The following is a 20,285-nucleotide window of genomic DNA, read 5'->3' as shown; positions in this document are numbered from 1 at the left end:
TATTATCGACTGTGTAAGAATTTCACTTTGCGAATACTTTTTTCTATTCGAGAAGACCTTTTATAAGCAACTTAAAGGTGTCGCAATGGGCGCAATTTTTGCTCCAGATACCGCGAATATCTATGTGGCTAATCTTGAAAATAAACACATCTGGCATGTATCTAACCCATTTTCTAACAACATCAAGAAATGGCTTAGATACATAGACGATATCTTCATGGTATGGCATGGCACACTCAACCAATTACAAGATTTTCATCTTTGGTTGAATGGAAGAAGCCCCCACCTCCAGTTCACACTCGACCACGATAAACAGGAAATGAATTTTTTAGACATTATCATTAAGAATGATGTAAACAACTGTTTATATACATCATTATACACAAAGCCAACTTCAAGAAATACCCTTCTAAGCTACCAAAGTCATCATCCCCAGGCACTCAAAGATGGACTACCATTTGGACAACTTTTGCGTTTACGTAGGACTTGTACCCTCAAACAGGACTACTTTGCAGAAGCAAAGAAACTAAAAGAAAAATTAAAAGCCCGGGGATATCCAGCAAGACTACTTAAAAGATCATTGAAATGTGTGTGACACAACAACCGAGTAACGCTACTCACAGTTAAAGAACGCGAAAAGAAAAATAACCTGGTTTGTGTCTCCACCTTTGGCACTCACTCTAATGCCGTTAAGAAAATAATATCTAAACAGTGGAATTTATTGAAAGGTATTCCAGAATTTATTCAAAAAACAATGTTCGCATTCAAGAGGGGAACCAATTTGCAGGATAGATTGGTTCATGCCTATGAAGATAAAACTTCAAGTGACATCATAGAAAACATGAGACAGCTGGTCCCAGTAGTTGGCCACCACAAATGTAATATGTGCCGAGCCTGTGATACAACATCTACAGTTAAATCGTGCAAAATCAATTACCTAAACCTGACGGCTAAGTCATTTTCTAACTGTAACACGGCCAACGTGGTTTATTGCATTCAATGCCCTTGCGAATTGCATTATATCGGTAAAACTATTCAACCGATAAAAAAACGGATTCTACAGCATCAATCACGTATACGTTGCTTGAAAGAGAATGCACCTCTGGTAGAACATTACCAACAACAAGGGCACAAAGAAAAAGATATGCTTTGGTGGGTTCTAGATGTAATCAAGCCTTCCAAAAGACAGAATAATGTAGATAAGATATTATCACTCAGGGAAGGTAAATTGATTTGCATTGCTGATACAGTTAATCACGGCCTCAATACCACCACTGAGTGGTACACTTTGGCCTGCATTAAATGAACACTGTCATGCTATCGTCTGATAGTCAGGATATCTGTATCAACCATTGTCATTTAATACAAGAATAGGAATCATCAGAATATCTGGATGAATCTTTCGATTTGAAATCCACAACAGTTAGGTCTGTCAGAATAGAGAAATTTACCTGTGTTACTTGTGCCTGGAATTATGTGAACTATTGACCTTTGACTGATGTATACATTGCTAATTAAGGATTATACCAATACTTATTCTTGATTTAATTATAAATGATTTGCAATGTAAATATAAACACAATATTGGAAATGTGATATAAAGTGGGACATTCATTGTGTGTACAAGCTTCATTGAATAATGAACTTTGAGTCTTAAGAAACACGATAAATATCTTCAAAAATATGTTTCCATTTTTCGCCACAGGTCACAGACTGTTTTTCTCGATAGCCATCTTCATAATAGGCATCGTCTAACCAATGTTAAAAAGTTTGCCCCTACATTAAGTAAACGCTCCAAAAATCGAATACTATATCAGTTATTCAACTACATTTAATAATGGCCGACGCACTAGATAGTCACATTAAGATGGCCGCTATTCGATACCTAAGTCCTCTTTCTATCTCCAAACGCCCTTTAAAACGTCGAGTAAACCTCGGGGCGGCTACATGCCAATTTCCCTGAATGGCAGACAACGCGTTGAGTGATTTAAGAAAGAATTAAAGGTATGTAAGAAGCTAATCCAACGTAGCTTTAGTAACTGAAAGACTAGCATTTGAACTAAAAGTGGTCTTCGACTTTTTATTCTAGAATTAAAATTCTTCCAAATTAGAAAGCCGTTTCCGTGCAAAGCTTCAAAAACTAGTCAAGGAAGCGATCCAGGTGTGCCTATACAAGAAAACTATCGTCTTGTGCCCCTTCATATAACTGCTTCAGGTAATAAAATGTTCAGGGCTTTGCTTAAGTTATTTCCACCTCTGACAAATGATAGTGACATCTAAACTCCACTACTTTGTTCTTTAAGCTATGCAAGACAGAACTGTTTCGTCCATTTTTTGAGAGGCACGATAAAAAAGAGGTAATTTTCACAATCCCTTTTTAAAATGAATCTTTTAGTTTAAAATGAGTTAATAGACAAATCGTTCGCCAATAAATTGTGTTGTAACCAGTTTATAACTAATTAAAAGACCTAACTAAACTTGTTAAAATTAGATACCATTCTATCGATATAGGAAAGGACAATAGATTTCTTTTGCTTTGCCTATACGGTGTTGAGTGAAATTATTGAACTATTTATATATATAAATATTCGCTCTTTACATCGACAGATTTTTCTAAAATTAGATCTGCAGATACATAAAGACGGTGCCCTTCTCCCTACCCTGGTTGAACTCATTAACGCCTTCCAACCATACATCAAGGTAAAATCCAACTGATAAATGACCTTAATATACTTGAAAACAGGTTAAACCATAATCGGCATGTCACTATATGAATGTCCCGCAACTTGGGTTTAGAATAGTTCTTTTATTAAACAAATGCATGCTAATTTGGTCTTTGACTTGTTTCGTATTTACCTGAATTTCTGTAAGTGAATATATAAGAATATAAGACAACTATGAAATAAGAAAGCCGACTCAAAACTGGACAGATTCTAACAAGTTGTGTTACTATATAAATGTCCCTTTGATTCAGGTTTAGAACGATGTTGTCTTACAAAATAAATGTACGTCAAACTGCCTTTTGATCCGTTCTGTATTTTTATGATAATCTAATAAGTATACGTGCATGAATATAAAAAAGTCAAATATTACACTAACAACCTTGATAAAACAAATGATGAATTAGTAAATGATTGAATCCATACATGTCTCCTATGTTTGAGAAATGTGAATATGAAATTGCTAATGAATAGATCAAATATGATTGGATGAATTTATGTATTTTCGGTATACAGGTTCAAAGACGATATTGACAAAATAGTTTTTATTTCTGAAGATGGGTGTGATATATGTTCAAACTGTTTCTCATAAATAATCTACTTAATGTGAATGAGGAGTAATATTCTCTTTTTCTACATTACAATAGGGGTCAACTGTAACATTTATTTGTGTCCTGAAGATGGTCTCGTGTATGACAACGTAGAGACCGAAACGTCGACCTACACCTTCTCTTTTATGATTGATTCTTAACTAATAATTTGAAGAAAGGTGTCTTTTAATGTCACAGTGAGGTCACTCGATTAATAGTGTTACCTATCTGTTGCATTTGTATAATTTGTTTATATTTGTACCCTGTAATTCATTTGACCAAGATAAAATCATCTATTTTTCTATACACACCCTCTCAGTTTTTTCCTTTGCTGTATGACTACTGTGATAGCAAGCGTAAGTTTACTTAATACACTGTAGGAGTAAACCAAATGACAGACATCTAGACGTTACCATAGATTTAATGGTGTCAAATTGACTAAGAATAGGAATTATCTTCCAAAAAAGATAGGTGTCTATTCATTGGACCCTTATAAGTTGAAACTCCCTGGTAAAGAGACAAAATATTGTGAAATAAAATCCCTTGAAGGCATACATACCTGATCACGTATTTCTTTTAGAGACATATTACTTGCACCAATTGGGAGACCTTGTATATAGAGTATATACTTGTTCTTTGCGAATACTCTAAGTTTCCACTACAGGGTCATTTTGGTCTCTGGTTTGTCTGACGCAGTCCTGTTTGCTACTTTAGAGGTGTGCACTTTTTCTTGAATTCAGGTGGTGCATGGATAGTTTTGCGTTGGATGAATTTTAGTTTCTGATTCCCTGTAAGGGGGTCATGCCAGCTTTATTATGTGTTGAGTTCACTTACCTGAATATAGGAATATGTTCCATTGAAGTGTGCTACTCTTGCTGGAGGCGTTAAATCTGGCAAGCTCAGGGTGTCTAATGTGTATTCTTCTGAATATGTACAGTCTTTATTTCCTTCAAGTTTTGGAGGTGATGTTATTACTACGTTCAATTTTGAAACATGGTTTTCCTGTGAGCTCTGCTTCTGAGATTATTTGAGATGCAGTGTCGGAATTGTTGTCTCAGGGTTATTTACGGGCATGCCTTACATGGTTGGGATGGTTTCATCAGAAGCGAAGGTTCGTTTTTTGATCCTTCTTCACTTTAAGAATATATTGGATATTTCTATATTCTTTGGCTATTGATAGACCTACCTTTCCTGTCTGGAGGTTGTATGTTCTCTGTCTTCCTGTGTACAGTTCCCTTTCTCTATTAAGCATTTGTTATTTTTCGGCACCTTACACCTTTTTAAGAGATCATAGTGTGAGGTTATGACCTTGTGCTTCATTGTTCTTGGAGAGCTACAATATGCCTATATGGGCCCTTGTCTGCTTATGTTCAAATTAGATTTTGTCTCATTTATTTTGTGGACAACTATGTCAGCTGGATTTCCTTTTTTGGGTAATTTTATTTATATTGAACTTCTAGGTCAAGTGTTGTCGTAGGTGCTTGCTTATAGCAAGGTGTCTTTCTCATGTAGTTTTTCATTATGTATCACCAGCCTCTAAAGAATTTTTTGGTGGGCAGCATTATCTTTATCTCCCAAGGTGTTTTGTGGAGGGTGCAATATTTCTCTTGATGCTATATTGTATGGTACTTTGGGGCTGGTTTTTCAGTTCCATTTATCCATGTACATAAGTGTGTTGCATATTTGGTTACCCATGCTGCTATAAAAAAAAATATATATTGTGAGATGTGATTGCATCTCTCTTCTCTGGAAGTTTGGATTTGTATCTATATGTATGCGTGGAATGCGGTGATACATAGCTGGACATAATTGTTTGGTTTTTATGACAGATTCATATCTGCTAATTGTTATCTTGTGTTTCAAAGGGCACTATACATTATGTGAGACGTTGGATGGTCATTTTTGGCTAAAATATGTTTCTGTTTCTAGGATGGACCATGATGTTTATCTACCTTGATACTTGGTTTGGTATTCCAGACTTTGCAATGAATGAGCTATTTATTTTGGTTTTAATGAGAATGGGTTTTGGAAGCCCTTTTTTTCTAGAGTTTTTAGATTAAGTTCCTTCAGAGATTTCTTTAGTATTGTAAGAAATGTGAGTTACGTTGCATTTGTTTTGTCTTTGGCTCTTCTAGTATAAAGGTTATTTTACCCTTTGAGGATTGAATACTATTGTCTGACTGTTGTCAGATGTCTTCTGACATGGTTTTTTCCTGTTTCCCTTGAGACTTTGTTTTTTTCTCGGCCTGCGGGGTTGTTTCTTATTTACATTATCTGTGGTCATTGCTACTGTTTTTATAAGGAGCCATGCTTTTTTCATCTACTCCAAGGGACCACTGCCTGCTCTTAAAAAATGACACTTAAACGTTTCATCAAGTTTTTTAAATTCATCCAATTTTCCTTTAAGACAAACTGGAAGCATTAAAAAAAATATATGAAGATTGTTGTGTAGTTGTGAGATGGAGATGTGTTGCACAATTATGGTTAAGAGGACATTGCCTGAAAATAAAGTGTTTTGGGTCATATCTTTTCCAGGCTTGATGCCCTCAATGATCACATCTATTCTGATACGTGCTGTGGAAGACACAATGCTGAGGACACAGAGCAGTGGGTATAAGGGGCAACCTTGCCCAACCAATTGCCCTGGATTTAAAGGTAGACCCAAACCTTATCTTGAACTGCGTTTTGAGAAGGAATCCCTACTTTACGTGGTTGATTGCCTTTTGTGCATGCAATTAAACTAGTACGGCTGTTATCATTTTTCTTCTGCCTTTTTCAGCCAGGTAGAATCTATGGGTGAATATTCTCATGCATTTACTGGCCCGTAACAAACCTTAATTGATTGGCGTGAATCAGGACGGGAAAGCGGGTGTCAAATTTGGTTGCAATCATTTTTGTGTTTCTTTTGGCTTGAACATTTAGCAGATTCAGAAAAGGGGGTGGTGATGAACAGAGTGTCTGAATTAAGCAGACCACTCTTACCCAGTCCAAAGATCAGGGCTTGATCCATCACCGTTATTTATCTCACTGCCCCATCCCAGCTCAGAACCCGGCTATATGCAAATTAGTCTGTCCCTGGCCCAGTGCATCATGGGAACAGGGCAGACCAAACTACCAAGCCAATTCTTCACCAGAAAGGAGACAAGCTACCGGGGACCGGTTTCTGGCATTTCAGCCTCTTCGGCCCGGCTTGCTTGAATCCTGATGGAGCAGTGAGAAAGGGACTCATGTCTGAGTATACCCTGCCACACCTATAGTGGCCAAAAACGATTCAGAAAAGGGGGTGGTGATGAACAGAGTGTCTGAATTAAGCAGACCACTCTTACCCAGTCCAAAGATCAGGGCTTGATCCATCACCGTTATTTATCTCACTGCCCCATCCCAGCTCAGAACCCGGCTATATGCAAATTAGTCTGTCCCTGGCCCAGTGCATCATGGGAACAGGGCAGACCAAACTACCAAGCCAATTCTTCACCAGAAAGGAGACAAGCTACCGGGGACCGGTTTCTGGCATTTCAGCCTCTTCGGCCCGGCTTGCTTGAATCCTGATGGAGCAGTGAGAAAGGGACTCATGTCTGAGTATACCCTGCCACACCTATAGTGGCCAAAAACGATTCAGAAAAGGGGGTGGTGATGAACAGAGTGTCTGAATTAAGCAGACCACTCTTACCCAGTCCAAAGATCAGGGCTTGATCCATCACCGTTATTTATCTCACTGCCCCATCCCAGCTCAGAACCCGGCTATATGCAAATTAGTCTGTCCCTTAAAAAAAATATATGAAGATTGTTGTGTAGTTGTGAGATGGAGATGTGTTGCACAATTATGGTTAAGAGGACATTGCCTGAAAATAAAGTGTTTTGGGTCATATCTTTTCCAGGCTTGATGCCCTCAATGATCACATCTATTCTGATACGTGCTGTGGAAGACACAATGCTGAGGACACAGAGCAGTGGGTATAAGGGGCAACCTTGCCCAACCAATTGCCCTGGATTTAAAGGTAGACCCAAACCTTATCTTGAACTGCGTTTTGAGAAGGAATCCCTACTTTACGTGGTTGATTGCCTTTTGTGCATGCAATTAAACTAGTACGGCTGTTATCATTTTTCTTCTGCCTTTTTCAGCCAGGTAGAATCTATGGGTGAATATTCTCATGCATTTACTGGCCCGTAACAAACCTTAATTGATTGGTGTGAATCAGGACGGGAAAGCGGGTGTCAAATTTGGTTGCAATCATTTTTGTATTTCTTTTGGCTTGAACATTTAGCAGGTCATCTCTTTCATCAGGGGTTGAGAGCAAGAAAGAAACACATGATAGAAATGTGGATTGAGGGCAAGAAGAGCATACAGTGGCAAAGAAGTCTTGAAAAGCTTCTAATATAGCCCCGGAATAGTGAGTTGCATCTCACCATTCTCTTGGCTTTGTTTCAGCTGTCTCCAGTCATCGCACAAGCCCAGGGTTTTTAACATATTTTTATATGTTTTAGAGAAAGCACCCAACTGTGTTGTGGAAGCACCTGCTATAGAAGGATACTTCTATATGCCCAGCCCTAGTTTTAGGTTCCCAATATTCCTTAGTCTCCCTCTCCAATGCGAGCCAATGTGTCAAAAAAGACCAGTAAGGAGGTGTCCTAGCCTTCAGTAGGAGTGCAGACAGTGGCTTTCATTACTCATCTGCCCTGAATCCGTCATATGACCAAAACCTACCTCCCGTCCTTATTATTCTCGTTCTCTACAGGGGTAAAACCAAGGGATTTATGAAAGAAGAGAATCACTCCACAGTGTTTTGTGTGGGCTGAAGTCTAATAGCTATTTGGTATTGCTTATGCTTGAGATGGAGCTCGTCTTGCCCCCAAATGTATGTCTCTTGTAGAGTTATGATGTCCTACCTCTTTACCCAGAGAGTACTTTAGAGTCTGATTGTTAGGAGAGTTCAGCCCCTCTATGTTAAGGGAATCAATTTAGTGTAGTCTGAATGTACTTGCTCGATAGTAATCTGCAAAGGGTCATCTGCTAACCCCTGGCCCTCTACTGCCTTTCTCAAAGGAGATGCGCTGCATGTAATTCCACTCAATGCTGGTGACATGAAGAAGCCCCCCCTCCGTCAACACAATCCCAAAATATTCCAACTTCAAAACAGTAACCATGTACCAGTGCTTGTAGTGCCCCCCCCTTTCACCTGCAGGACCACTGTGGTACTGAATTATATAGGCCACTTTTCCCCACTGGAGTAGTATGCCACTACTAGGGGTTAAGGTGACCCGCCCCTGTGGAAAAATGTAAGAGTACAAAACAAAAGAAATAAAAAGGGAGTAGCAATAAGGAGGCGAAAATGAGAAGAGAAAGAGATAAATACAAAAAAGCCATTCTACTCCATACTGTATCTAGAGCATGAGCAGCTGGTATCAGCCCAGACCTGGAAGGTGGCGAACGTCCTGTCTTAAACTACTGCTGCTACATATTTTTCAGTAATCAAGCAAAACTGCTGATGTTTCAGGAAAATGGATAGAGCAATGTCCTCTTACAAAGAGCATTCAAATTTTGAACAGATATCAAGTCCCTGTATCTTGATGCTTGGAGTGCTTTCTCCTTTTGTTTATAGTTGAGGAATGTGACTGGGATGTGTCTGGGGTCTACATATTATCGATGACCAACTCATTGGGTCCTCCCAAGGCAGATCGCCGTATGGCCGTCCCACAGTAGTGTGAAGAATAATCTTACCCGGAATGTCTCAAGGTCCACTCACTCCATTCCTCCTCCATCCTTCCCAATACAAATGTTGTCCTGCCATGAACAGTTCTCCAAATATTTACACAGTAAGATTGCCATCTCGCTTTGTGCTTGGAGGGTGGTTATCATTGGTTTATTGAATGACTCAGCCAGTGTGTCATTTGACATTAGGTTTAAGATCAAGTACTCTCATACCCACAATCAGAGCAGAGAATTTCTGTATTGGAAATAAGACAGCAATCAGATCTGAAGGCCTTTGGAAAGGTCAGTCTTGATTTCCTCTCTCAGTTCAGCTTTGAAGGGTTGGAGATTGGCGAGGAGGTCATCTTTAGTCAGGGCCATATTACTGCTACAGTCCCTTGTGGTGCTTTATAATGATTTGTTGGACTGGTTACAGCACCACCTGATTGAAGAGTAGTTACAGAGAAAGGTCTGTGACCTTATTTTAGTGTGCTTTTTCAGTGGCATGAATTACTTGTAGTATAGTGGGCCCGTAGGGTAAGGGCAAAGGCTGAATTTGTAGAGTCTGAGGTAACTACCCTCTGCAAATCGTGATGGATGAACTCCCAGCAGGCACAACCATCCCTGATAGAGGTGTATGCTGAATTCCAAATAGACATCTAGTGTCCCTACACCCCTCAAGTAACCCCAGATGGTTGAACTCCATAAGTGATGAGTAGTGGGCAGAGTACCCTTGGGACAAGACCCAGGCCATGACTGTCAGTATGCCATTGGGGCCTCTGTCATGCTCTCAGAAGCAGGGGCCAACTTAGGCACCATAGGCAAATGTCAACAGGGTCTCACCCCGACCCTACTGTGGCCATCAAGGCTGGGGTAGCCAAGGATAATTTGTCACATTTGGTACTCTGCAAAGATCAGAAACCAGAAAATATGTATTGGATTAAGGCAAGGCCTGGGCCAGACACCACTACCTAGATGAAACCTCATTTGATGTTTTGTGGAGTATTCACTCACCCCGTGGTCATGTGCAAACCCAGTGTCAAGGGTAATGATGGTCCAATTTTCCCAAACAGGGTGTAGTATCTTGTATATGTATTTATGCTTCTCCCCTGTTGCTGTGGCCCTAGCTGCTCAGCCAGTGTGAATGTGCTGTGTGTAATGTTGGAATGGTGATGATGAATGGAATGCTTGGGTTCCTGTGAGATGAAGTGTGACAGTTGGATTATGGGCTGAGCAGCAGGCAGGCTGCTCCTGGAGGGGCTGCTGGACATGGATTTACCAACCTGCAACTAAGACTGAATAAATAAGTTAAAGCAACACTTCGGCTACCTGATCTTTTTTACTACACAGGGCTATAGGTCATGAAATATTTGTCCATCTTTTCTTACCAGGTTTCTCCCATACAGGTATATTAATTCTACAGGGGAGGAGGAGGCGTACTATGAACTCCATTGTTGTCTCCAGGCGTCCTCCGAACCTCAGTGGCAAAGAGGGAGCCAAGCGTGGGTCACTGCCCCACCAAACCGCGCCATCCTCATGCGACCCCACATCTCGGGCCTGCCCACGTTGTGTTTGCTGAAAAATAAAACAATGCTTGAGGTTTTCCATATGACCCATGCAAGGATGGGACATATAAACATAGGCAAAAAGAAAAGTTCTTTTCCAAAGGAATTTTTTTAACATTTAGAACAGCGCAATAAAATGGTGAGTGAATTGTAAATGAATTCCCAGTACTTTATTTTAAATATTTTACCTTTCCTGCTTGATGTATTTAACAAGTTTTTAATTTAAAAAAAATGCATTGCCTCAGAGTCTAGTGCAATTCCAATTGACTTTGTGTTTTCTTAAAAAGTACATTTTATAACAGGTTCAAGCTGCTGTGATAAAGTAATTAAAGTCCAAACAGTTGTTTTTGCACAGTGAGTCCTTGAGAGTAAACACTTTAGATAAAGATCAGCACTTTTTCTTCCAATCTTAAATTGAAGATTTGACATGAGGGCATCACGCCAATCTTCCTCATCCAAGGGACCCACACACTCCTCCCATTGGCCCCTGAGTCGGTCCAGTGAGGTGGGGTGTTCTTGATCAGTGTCCGATAAATGCGGGAAATACCCCCTTTCCCCAAGTCGCCTAGCATTGTCTGTGCCTCGGGGGGACTGTATTCAGGGATCCTGGTGTCATCCAATATGTGTACGTGGAGAGCATGTTGCAGTTGCAGATATTTGTAAAATTGTGTTGGATTCGCCCATACATCGCCTCCTGTTACTTCTTAATGCTTATATCAACCCGACCAAAAAGGTCTCAGCTAGATTGTTTATCCGCGGTACTCTGTAATTTATCAGGGGACTCGCCACACGCAGACTGCCTCCTCACTGGTGATTTCAACACCAACCTCTTTCAAGGGACCCCGGAGGAGTTAGTTTGCCTGCTCCCATTTCCTGCACCAGAACTGAAGGTACAGGTAAAATCCACATATCAAAAATGCTGTTGTTTAGGGGAACACTGGGTTTTACAACTTTACACTGCGGGTTTCATAGCACTGAAAGGGACATTTCCACAGGACATCCCCCAAACTGGTCATGGACAAACTGCTGCAAGTGCTCTTACCTTGATTGCACCATTTGCAATTCAGATGTGCTTCCATACATAAAAAACAATAGTATCATACCAAGTCCGAAAAGCGATCCATCGCCCTACAATCGCCTTGAATTTACACACAAAGGAATTCATTGATAGAATGTAAAACGCCTAAAATGGAATGATTATATAGGAAAAACAATGGTTCCTGTGGAAAAAACACCCTATATTTGTAATAATGTGCACAATCGCGATAAGGAGGATTTGACTAATGTCAGAGGGGGAAGAAACCACAAAGACTGATGATTCAGTATAACACAATTTATAAGTTTTCAAGGGAGAGATAAAGATATATACATTGTTCCAAATCTATTGAAAAACATTTGTGCATAGTGTCACAAGTGAGAAAGGGAACCTAAAACATAAGTGAGAGTGTGATGATGGGGGGGCGCTACAGGGCGCACGAGCAACATGGCCGCCACCTTGTGAGGCTCTTGCTGCCGGGAGTCTAATATTCAAGTGTACCTACTTGTGGATTATAAGTCTGCCCAGCTCCGATGCTAATTTGGGGTGCATCCTGCTCCGCGATTTGAAGCTACAAGCCTCGGAACTTTCCGCCAAGACCGACCCTGGTCTTACACGGGTCATGGAGGACGGCTTGCTGTGGCAAGCGAGGCAGAGGATTGCCATGCGGCGAGTAGGCCGCGCGGCCTGAGACTACTGCGGCTGAGGAGGGGCTCGCTGTCCGTGCGCGGTAAGACTGATCCTTTATTTATATTTGTGCCGCCTACGCTGGGAGGGCTTCCCTGACTGTTTGCCGAGCGCTGCATCGCGCTAATTGGGAAGCCGCTGCCGGAGCGCTGCTGAGCGCCGACTGTGGTGAAATCTGCTGATACGTCCCGTCTTTGGCGCTCCTACGCTATTGACTGCCATAAAGTGCCACGGAGTGCGCTACGAGACCTGCACCTGGATGGAGGCTATCTCGAATATGAAGGCCAGTGCTACAACATAGGCTACCCCCCCCCCCCCCTGACCAGATGCTGCAATCACTTGCTCCTGCCACACGCTGTCCTGCCTTCCATTTACTGTATCAGGCGACACAGGGACATAATTGATATTGTGCTGGGGCCCTGGGAAGAACACTTCATGGCACAGCAGGGCACAACTGCGATGCTATTCACAATACCCCCCCTGGTGTGGTGACTGGCGGGAAGGCACGACCACCTGCTAGCTGCATGGGACCTGATACCAACAGGAAAGCACGACCTGAACTGCTGAACTATGGCCCTGCGGAAAGGAACTGCTTGGCCACCCCGGGATATCCCGGACGTATCTGACGAGTCTTTGTGCGTTGCCTATGCAATACTGTTGACGGCTGCAGACCAGTTACACACACTTGACTGTGGGCCACTCAGCGAAGTGGAAGCATGGGTAAGCCAGACACTAGACAACCTAAGCGCAACTTTGAGGCTGCGAGAAAGAGGGGGCCTATGGCGAACTCGGATGCTGTGGAAGCGAGTGGAACTAACAGGCCAGGCACCAGTGAGCCATCCTCGGACCTTGACATGAGGCAAATCTTGCAGGAAATGAGGCAAGGATTCGCCACTGTGGTTGACAAGGTGGACCGCATGCCCTCGAGGCTAGATGCAATGCTGCACAAAGTAGATAAACATGAGGAGCAGATTACAGAGGCCGAACTGCGTATTTCCGATACTGAAGACACCACCGCGGGTCATACGGCCCAGTTGGCTCAGATGGAGAACTTGCTACGTGTTATTGCCTCGAAGAACGAAGAGTTGGAAGCCCGCAGTAGGCGCAATAACATCCGCGTCACGGGTGTGCCGGAATCCACTAACACCGGGCGCATGGAGGACTATACTGAAAAGTTGCTCCTGACGTCTATTGGCGCTGAGGCTTTTTCCACGCAATTGATTGTAGAACGTGTGCACCAATCCCTGGGGCCTCGACCAAAACCTGGAGCACCTCCCAGGCCCATCATCGCAAGGCTGTTGAATTATCGTGACCGCGAAGTGGCACTGCGCGCAGCGCGCACCAAGCAAAACCTGGTGTACGATGGAGTGTCCTTCTCGATCTTCCCGGACTTCACTTAGGAAAGGCGTAAATTCATAGACGTGAAAAAGAAGTTGCGCGCAGCACAGATTGACTATGTGTTATTATGTCCGGCGCGACTGCGTGTGACGCACCAAGGAAAGCAAATATTCTTTACCAACCCACAGCAGGTCGAGGACTACTTGCGCTCGCTTAAGAGGCCACATCGAGGAGGGAATGGACGGGACGAGGTGCAACGAGATGCTGACCGCAACGACGACGAAGAGGACTGATCTCAGGGATTGTCTGGATGCCAGCCTATGCAAGCCGCACATGGACTAACTAAAGTTTTCGGCGATATGCTGGGGCTGGGACTACCCACTGTCTGCGACAACGGGTGGAATGCTGTTCATCCAGTGGTAACGTACTCCGGGCCCCACTGCCCTCCCTCCTAAAAGCCTACCGAGCGCACAGGTCCTTGGGCTTGGGGAGAGGGCGGTGTTGGTGTTGCTCTCTAGACTGTTCCCCCTGCGGGTGATCCCCGATTTTATCCTGTATTGTTTGGGGAAATGCTTTTGGTATTGTTTTGGGATATGATTGCTCAACTGTTTGGGAGTAAGGGAGGAGGGTGGGTAAAGTATGCTGGCAAGTTGGGGATGCTTCAGTGGGAGGGGGGTGGACTTGAGGGGAATGCGTTGGATGATGACTTCACGACATGTATGACTGCTATAATGATTAGGGAGGGATTGTGGACTAGATTGGGTAGGGGTGGGGGATGCGGGTTGTTTTTATGGTGCATTTGATACATACACACTTGAGTACTGACTATTTCTGCAGCAAATGCGTTTCATGGCAGCTGGGGCACATCGGCACATATGTCCCACTCTTAGAACATAATGTGTGGCATGCTACGACTAGGTGTCTCACATGGGTGGGTCGGACAAGAATGCACCTTCCTCATTGCGATACATGTGATCCATGGCAGACACTGAATTAAACATCACCACATGGAATGTGCGGGGGCTGGGGGATCCGCGGAAGCGGCGACAGGTGTTATCGTACTTAGACCGTCACGCTATACACATTGCCTTTCTGCAGGAAACGCATTTTAAGCCCAACACTAGCCACACCTTTGACAGCAGATGGGCGGCTCATACAGTTTTCTCCTCATACTCTACTTATGCTAGAGGTACGGCAATCCTTATTAAAAAGGGCGCGCCATTTACTTTGGTGGGCAGCAAACCAGACACTCAGGGACAGTACTGTATCCTATGGGGTAGGCTGGGGCACATGGCGGTTACTATGATATGCAGCTATGGACCCAATATTGATGATCCTTACTACTTTACCGAGCTATGGGACAATATTATGAGCACAGGTCCAGATCGCATAATATGGGGCGGTGATTTTAACGTCACGCATGACCCAGCCAGCCATTGATCGGTCGTAGCCCGCCCCCCGCCATTACACCAAAGCAAGGTCTGAACTTCACACCCTCATCGAGGAATATCACCTAATTGATACATGGAGACACCTTCATGCTACTGCGCGAGAAGGCACTCACTTGACGGCACAGGCTAGGTCCTGGGCGAGACTAGATTACATCTTCATCTCCCCGCAGCTCTGCTCTACTGTCACGTTTTAGGCGCTTCATTATGGACTACATCTCCCAGAATGCGTGCTATGTAGTCTGTCCTCCCTTCCTTCTTTCAATCCCGCTCCTGCTTTCTATATCTGTCTCTCTCAGTAAGCCCTCGGTGCTTGTCACCTGTGGTGTTGCCCTTCACTAGCTCTGATCGGACCTGGAATCTTAATATCGGTGTTCTGTTTTACTCTGCTTTGGGATGTTCATGTTACCTTATCACGTGGAGACGTGCAGAAAAGAGCAGTGAATGTGAATTGAGCCTTCGGTTGCAGTCTCTGTGGTGTTTGGGAACCTTTGACCCCATCTGGGAGCCGCGCTGTGTGAGCCGGGTGAGAGCCTCTCTGCTTCCACGAATGCTTCGACCTTGACCTTGGTAACAGTGTCACGCACACACTCGGATGTTTTGGATATTGGATTTTTGGAGCGCCAGCATGTAGTTCATGCTCGATGCTCCTTTATTTTGTGTTAATTTTTCTTCTTTCTGGGGCAAGCATTTCCGCTGAATTTTTTGGCTTACTTCAGAGCTGGTGAGCAGCTCGGATTTGTACTTTGGAAGTTACCGGAAGCAAGAATCATTGCCTTTCGTGTTCCACACAGCTGTGCAGGAAGAGACTACTTTCGTGAAGCTAAGTAGTTTTTCATTCATATTGACTGTGCAGCATTTTCTACAAAGAACCTTTAGCTTTCCAGAACTGTGGTGCTTGGGCAGCTCCTATTTTGAATTTGCTTTATTTTTTCCTTTTTTGCCCGTGTCTACTTGGATGAATGTGGCAGCTTTATTGAGTAAGTGTAGTTCCACACATTAATGTATAACTGATATAGTAGTCCGAGGAGGAGTGCATTTATTTGTGTCCTTGTGTCTCTATGCAGGAATCAGAACACAGATTCAACGTATGGTGTCTCTCCTGTTGTCGAGCCCTGTAGATGGTTTCTGGCTGCCAGTCCTTTATGTTTTATTTCTCCACTTTTTCCCCTTCCCTGGGTGAGGTCCTCATAGGGGAGTGTTTATATATACGACTCACTTGGGGTGCCGTTCCCAGGGAGGAGAGAAACTAGCAACGACATCGCTCCTGCTGTACCTGATGCTTGAGGTTAGTCAATCTGCCTGACATCGTGACAGAGTGACAAGCCCACGTACTAATACGGCCCGAGCGATGGACACCAACACAGTCCTGACGTCTGTGCTGGAAGCCCTTACTGCGCTACGTGTAGAAGTAGACGCAGTAAGAGCTGAGAATCATGATATGAGGACCGAAATGAGTACCCTTAGACATGAGGTAGCTGGAATAGCACGATCCAGTCCCACCAGTTCCAGAGGAGCCCATTACATCCGGGACGCTACTTTACCTCCTCCTGTACAAACACAGTCCCCTATAACTCAGGGAGCCCAAGGTCCTTCCACCATTCAGGTTATACAACCAGTGCAGTTACCATTGGCACCCCCAGAAAGGTTTCTAGGGGATCCTAAGAAATTTGGCACATTTCTGGGACAGTGTAAGTTGCATTTTATGTGCAAACCCACTGTCTTTCCTGACGATCATTCCAAGACGGCGTTTATGTTGTCATATTTAGGAGGTAACGCGGCAAGTTGGTCGTTTCCTCTGATCGATAGAAATGATCCAGTATTGAATGATTTTGATGAGTTTTGTGAAGAAATGCGTAAACTTTTTGACCGCAAGGCTCACATGCTATCCCTAGATAGGGAGCTGATTACGCTCAAACAGGGATCACAAGATTTGTTGTCCTATATAACTAATTTTAACCGTCTTGTTGTTGAAACTGATTGGCCTTCCAAAAAGAGAGTCTCCTTGTTCTACCAAGGATTGAGAGGGGAGTTGAAGGATGTTTTGGTCCAGGTAGTGACTATGCCTACTACTTGTGAGGAGCTAATTGATCTTACAGTACAACTGGATCACAGACTGCAGGAACGAAAAGGCGATAAACATCGATATGAGATACGTTTTCCAACATCCAAACCTAGAGCTGTATCGGAGGGTGCTCCATCTACCGATACTACCGAACCTATGCAAATAGGAGGAATAAGGGGTCCTTTGAGTCTTGAAGAGCGAACTCGGAGACGCAATCAGAAACTCTGCATGTATTGTGGAAAGCCTGGGCACTTTATGAAAGACTGTAGAGCAAAAACCAAAAGTGCAAGAAACATACCCGCAGTTGAATATCCTTTTAATGCTTCAGGAAACGAGAATGCTCAAACAAGTCAGAGACCCCTTGTTTGAGCCAAAGCATGGAGAAAGAGGTCTACCACGCTGTAGCGAACACGATGCAACCGTCTGTGCCCCATATGAATTTGTGTGTTACCATAAGATGGCCAGGAGAAACACCTGTGATGGTACACGCAATGCTGGATAGCGGAGCTACAGGCAATTTCATAGATCTTCAATACGCCAAGAGATTGGGGGTCCCGTGTATCCAGAAGGAAATTCCTGAAGCCGTGAAAGCTGTGGACGGGTCAGATTTAACGTCAGGACCGGTATTTTATCATACACGCCAGTTGGTTATGCAAGTAGGACAAAACCATTACGAACTCATTTCCTTTGATTTAATCGATGACCCTAACTTTAAGCTAATCCTGGGAATGCCGTGGTTAACGCAACATGATCCCGTAGTGAAATGGGCTGCTCGTACAATCACCCTCAGTTCGAATTACTGTGCTGACCATTGTACCCTTCCCTACATTCATGAGGACATTCGGATGGAAACCCCTGCAAGCACTCTGGCAAGCGGAGGGAGAACCTTGAGCGTTAACGCTGTCACTACCCTTCCTGAGGTCTACAGGAGGTACCAGGATGTCTTTAACAAGAAAGAAGCCAGCAAGTTACCCCCACACAGGGATTATGACTGTGTAATAGAGTTGGAACCAGGGGCCAGTATTCCCTGTAGCAGGATATATGCCCTTACAGAGGCGGAGAATATCTATCTTCAGCAATACTTGAAGAAACTCTTGGAGTCAGGATTCATACGTCCCTCTACGTCCCCTGCATCGTCGCCTTGTAGCGATTACGTGGCCTAGAGGACTATTGCCATACCATGCACGCAGGTACTGTTGTTTCCTTGGTCGATCTACTAAATTGCGTGTTCATCGTATAGACTGCAACTACCAGCATGCTTGAGGGCAGGAACAGTGAGGATGAGGGCGGAATTTACTTAAGCACCTCCCTTCCGTGCAGAAGGTGCTTGTGAATCAACTTTGCATCTGTGAGGAATGGCGGATGGTGTTCCCCGCCGGATTTCAGCTGGAAGATTGTAGCCCCTGGAGTGCGGGATATTAATCAGGATATTCGAGAGCAGTTACAAACTGTACCAGGTACTTTCACGGTAGGAGCGCGGGCTCGCCTCCTCCGTGCTACGTTTTTTGTTGCGAGTGTCTTCTTGCAGGGAAGCCGCGCTGCAATGGTAAACGCGAGGCTTCGCGTTTAAGGTGCAGACAGCGGGTAAAACTTCGATTTTGCTCTAAACGCGACTGAAATGCAAGACGCGTCTGGAGTAATCTCGCTTGCAGTGCTGAAGGGAAATAGTTTGTGACTCTTCTACCAATCATTTTAACTGCACGGAAGCAAAGACTTTAGTACTTTGACCTCGAGGTCATGCCAGCTGAGGAACTGTTTGTTTTGCTTGCGTTGTGTCATTAACAGCGCCTGTCATCAGCAGAAGACTTTTGCCTGACATTAAGATCACGAGTTGCTGTGAACCTTTCTTGGGTTTGGTGGATAACATTAATCCTGTACTTTGCAGCTGTTGAATCCACCAACAGCGGAATACTTTGCATCGGACAATATTTGTGGTTCACGATTATTTTTGGTTTTTTGTGAAGGAAAAGGGAAAGAATACCTTGTGAGACTGTATTACCTCTGGTAAGTCAAGGCCACAGTTTCCTGCATTGAGTTGTTGAGCATAGGATGAAACTGGTATTATATTCTTGTATTCTTGTTCCCTTCTGCAGTGTGGTAATCCTTCTCGGTGCCTAGCAGTGCCTTAGACCAGACCGTGAGGGACCCATTGGAATTACAGCTCTTTTATTATTTTGTCCACTTCCCTTTTCCCCGGAGCACGAATTCACGCAGAGGGTGTTAAGATACCTATGTTGGGAGTCGTGCTGGGGTGGAACTGGGAGGCCTTTCGTCTGACATCGTCTCTGCTGGTCACCAGGTTGAGGTTAGTGGCAATTCTTATCCTTGAGCTACTGCCAATCCTGACAGATTGACAAGCCCAAGAATAGACGCCCAGCCTAGGCGATGAATCTTGAGGTGATGATGGCTTCCTTGGTAGAAAGCATGGCCGCCTTACAGCAAGAGGTGCAGACATCTAGATCTGAGTCCCAGGTACTATACAAAGAGGTGGGCAGCTTACGGAGAGAGGTGGCAGGGTTATCTCGTAGGGGTCCTGGAGGCGTTTCTTATATCAAACCAGCAACACTAGCACCACCTGTTCCATCCACTCATATGCCCACTGTAGGAGCTGAAGGGGGTGGTTTTACTATACCCCCTCCTATTATTGTTCCCCCTACCGACCCTACCCACACTGTGCATATTGTACAAAACTTGGGAATTCAATTAGCACCCCCTGAACGATTCTTTGGGGATCCCCATAAGTTTGAGACCTTTTTGAATCAATGTAGATTACATTTTTTATGCAAACCTGGGGTATTTCAGGATGACTCAGCAAAAACGGCATTTATGATGTCCTACATGAGTGGAAATGCTGCAAGCTGGACGGTTCCCTTGTTGGAACGAAATGACCCTGTCCTACATAATTTCCCTTATTTTTGTTTAGAACTTCGGAAGCTTTTTGATAGGAAATCCCATATGATGACCCTAGACAGGTAGTTGTTAACCTTACGTCAGGGTTCCCAGGATCTGTTGACTTATATTACATCCTTCAACAGACTGATCGTTGAAACAGATTGGCCTTCCAGTAAACGTATTACTCTATTCTATCAAGGATTGAGAGGGGAGCTCAAAGATGTTCTGGCCCAAGTAGTGCAGCTTCCTAATACC

This window comes from Lissotriton helveticus, chromosome 9 (genome assembly GCF_964261635.1).
Source record: "Lissotriton helveticus chromosome 9, aLisHel1.1, whole genome shotgun sequence".
NCBI lineage: Eukaryota > Metazoa > Chordata > Amphibia > Caudata > Salamandridae > Lissotriton > Lissotriton helveticus.
The sequence above is the reverse complement of the archived record's forward strand: the minus strand, read 5'-3'. Positions refer to the sequence as shown.